The sequence below is a fragment of the Vipera ursinii genome (assembly GCF_947247035.1).
Source record: "Vipera ursinii genome assembly, chromosome: 2".
Lineage (NCBI taxonomy): Eukaryota > Metazoa > Chordata > Lepidosauria > Squamata > Viperidae > Vipera > Vipera ursinii.
The window spans coordinates 180,685,487-180,689,708 of NC_139513.1; positions in this window are offsets into that span (position 1 = coordinate 180,685,487).

Here is a 4,222-nt window from a genome sequence, read left to right on the forward strand (position 1 = left end):
TGCTGTTTGCAGAGCCGGGGGAACATGAATATGTGTTTGTTTTTTGAATTTGAGCTCTATCTGCAATGGGCATTTTTCATGCTATAAGCAATTTTTCCTAACAAATGCAACATATAACCTGGGCTATCTCCGCAAGGAGACATCAGATCAGTAAAACCCTTGGTTTTTGCTGTTTTCTGAGCTGGGGGAACATGAATATGTGTTTGTTTTTCGAATTTGAGCTCTATCTGCAATGGGCACTTTTCATGCTATAAGCGATTTTTTCTAACAAATGCAACATATAACCTGGGCTATCTGCGCAAGGAGACATCAGATCTGCAAAACTCATCATTTTTTGCTGTTTGCAGAGCCGGGGGAACATGAATATGTGTTTGTTTTTCGAATTTGAGCTCTATCTGCAATGGGCACTTTTCATGCGATTTTTCCTAACAAATGCAACATATAACCTGGGCTATCTCCGCAAGGAGACATCAGATCTGCAAAACCCATGGTTTTTTGGTGTTTTCTGAGCCGGGGGAACATGAATATGTGTTTGTTTTTCGAATTTGAGCTCTATCTGCAATGGGCTCTTTACATGCTATAAGCGATTTTTCCTAACAAATGCAACATATAACCTGGGCTATCTACGCAAGGAGACATCAGATCTGCAAAACCCATGGTTTTTTGGTGTTTGCAGAGCCGGGGGAACATGAATATGTGTTTGTTTTTTGAATTTGAGCTCAATCTGCAATGGGCACTTTTCATGCTATAAGCGATTTTTCCTAACAAATGCAACATATAACCTGATCTGGAGACATCAGATCTGCAAAACCCATGGTTTTTTGGTGATTTCTGAGCCGGGGGAACATGAATATGTGTTTGTTTTTTGAATTTGAGCTCTATCTGCAATGGGCATTTTTCATGCTATAAACAATTTTTCCTAACAAATGCAACATATAACCTTGGCTATTGAGACATCAGATCAGCATTGAGACATCAGATCTGCAATACTCATGGTTTTTTGGTGTTTGCTGAGCTGGGGGAACATGAATATGTGTTTGTTTTTCGAATTTGAGCTCTATCTGCAATGGGCACTTTTCATGCTCTAAGCGAATTTTCCTAGCAAATGTAACATATAACCTGGGCTATCTCCGCAAGGAGACATCAGATCTGCAAAACCCATGGTTTTTGCTGTTTTCTGAGCCGGGGGAACATGAATATGTGTTTGTTTTTCAAATTTGAGCTCTATCTGCAATAGACACTTTTCATGCTATAAGCGATTTTTCCTAACAAATGCAAATTGTAACCTGGGCTATCTCCGTAAGTAGACATCAGATCTGCAATACTCATGGTTTTTTGTTGTTTGCTGAGCCGGGGGAACATGAATATGTGTTTTTTTTCGAATTTGAGCTCTATCTGCAATGGGCACTTTTCATGCTATAAGCGATTTTTCCTATCAAATGCAACATATAAACTGGGCTATCTCCGCAAGGAGACATCAGATCTGCAAAACCCATGGTTTTTGCTGTTTTCTGAGCTGGGGGAACATGAATATGTGTTTTTTTTTCCGAATTTGAGCTCTATCTGCAATGGGCACTTTTCATGCTATAAGCGATTTTTCCTAACAAATGCAACATATAACCTGGGCTATCTCCGCAAGGAGCCATCAGATCTGCAATACTCATGGTTTTTTGGTGTTTGCTGAGCTGGGGGAAAATGAATATGTGTTTGTTTTTCGAATTTGAGCTCTATCTGCAATGGGCACTTTTCATGCTATAAGCGATTTTTCCTAACAAATGCAAGATATAACCTTGGCTATCTGCGCAAGGAGACATCAGATCTGCAATACTCATGGTTTTTTGGTGTTTGCTGAGCTGGGGGAACATGAATATGTGTTTGTTTTTCAAATTTGAGCTCTATCTGCAATGGGCACTTTTCATGCTATAAGCGATTTTTCCTAACAAATGCAACATATAACCTGGGCTATCTCCGCAAGGAGACATCAGATCTGCAAAACCCATGGTTTTTGCTGTTTTCTGAGCTGGGGGAACATGAATATGTGTTTGTTTTTCAAATTTGAGCTCTATCTGCAATAGGCACTTTTCATGCTATAAGCGATTTTTCCTAACAAATGCAAATTATAACCTGGGCTATCTCCGTAAGTAGACATCAGATCTGCAATACTCATGGTTTTTTGTTGTTTGCTGAGCCGGGGGAACATGAATATGTGGTTGTTTTTCGAATTTGAGCTCTATCTGCAATGGGCACTTTTCATGCTATAAGCGATTTTTCCTAACAAATGCAACATATAACCTGATCTGGAGACATCAGATCTGCAAAACCCATGGTTTTTTGGTGATTTCTGAGCCGGGGGAACATGAATATGTGTTTGTTTTTTGAATTTGTGCTCTATCTGCAATGGGCACTTTTCATGCTATAAGCGATTTTTCCTAACAAATGCAACATATAACCTGGGCTATCTCCGCAAGGAGACATCAGATCTGCAAAACCCATGGTTTTTGCTGTTTTCTGAGCCGGGGGAACATGAATATGTGTTTGTTTTTCGAATTTGAGCTCTATCTGCAATGGGCACTTTTCATGCTATAAGCGATATTTCCTAACAAATGCAACATATTACCTGGGCTATCTCCGCAAGGAGACATCAGATCTGCAAAACCCATGGTTTTTGCTGTTTTCTGAGCTGGGGGAACATGAATATGTGTTTGTTTTTCAAATTTGAGCTCTATCTGCAATAGGCACTTTTCATGCTATAAGCGATTTTTCCTAACAAATGCAAATTATAACCTGGGCTATCTCCGTAAGTAGACATCAGATCTGCAATACTCATGGTTTTTTGTTGTTTGCTGAGCCGGGGGAACATGAATATGTGGTTGTTTTTCGAATTTGAGCTCTATCTGCAATGGGCACTTTTCATGCTATAAGCGATTTTTCCTAACAAATGCAACATATAACCTGATCTGGAGACATCAGATCTGCAAAACCCATGGTTTTTTGGTGTTTTCTGAGCCGGGGGAACATGAATATGTGTTTGTTTTTTGAATTTGAGCTCTATCTGCAATGGGCACTTTTCATGCTATAAGCGATTTTTCCTAACAAATGCAACATATAACCTTGGCTATCTGCGCAAGGAGACATCAGATCTGCAATACTCATGGTTTTTTGGTGTTTGCTGAGCCGGGGGAACATGAATATGTGTTTGTTTTTCGAATTTGAGCTCTATCTGCAATGGGCACTTTTCACGCTATAAGCGAATTTTCCTAACAAATGTAACATATAACCTGGGCTATCTCCGCAAGGAGCCATCAGATCTGCAATACTCATGGTTTTTTGGTGTTTGCTGAGCCGGGGGAACATGAATATGTGTTTGTTTTTCAAATTTGAGCTCTATCTGCAATGGGCACTTTTCATGCTATAAGCGATTTTTCCTAACAAATGCAACATATAACCTGGGCTATCTCCGCAAGGAGACATCAGATCTGCAAAACCCATGGTTTTTGCTGTTTTCTGAGCTGGGGGAACATGAATATGTGTTTGTTTTTCAAATTTGAGCTCTATCTGCAATAGGCACTTTTCATGCTATAAGCGATTTTTCCTAACAAATGCAAATTATAACCTGGGCTATCTCCGTAAGTAGACATCAGATCTGCAATACTCATGGTTTTTTGTTGTTTGCTGAGCCGGGGGAACATGAATATGTGGTTGTTTTTCGAATTTGAGCTCTATCTGCAATGGGCACTTTTCATGCTATAAGCGATTTTTCCTAACAAATGCAACATATAACCTGATCTGGAGACATCAGATCTGCAAAACCCATGGTTTTTTGGTGATTTCTGAGCCGGGGGAACATGAATATGTGTTTGTTTTTTGAATTTGTGCTCTATCTGCAATGGGCACTTTTCATGCTATAAGCGATTTTTCCTAACAAATGCAACATATAACCTGGGCTATCTCCGCAAGGAGACATCAGATCTGCAAAACCCATGGTTTTTGCTGTTTTCTGAGCCGGGGGAACATGAATATGTGTTTGTTTTTCGAATTTGAGCTCTATCTGCAATGGGCACTTTTCATGCTATAAGCGATATTTCCTAACAAATGCAACATATTACCTGGGCTATCTCCGCAAGGAGACATCAGATCTGCAAAACCCATGGTTTTTGCTGTTTTCTGAGCTGGGGGAACATGAATATGTGTTTGTTTTTCAAATTTGAGCTCTATCTGCAAT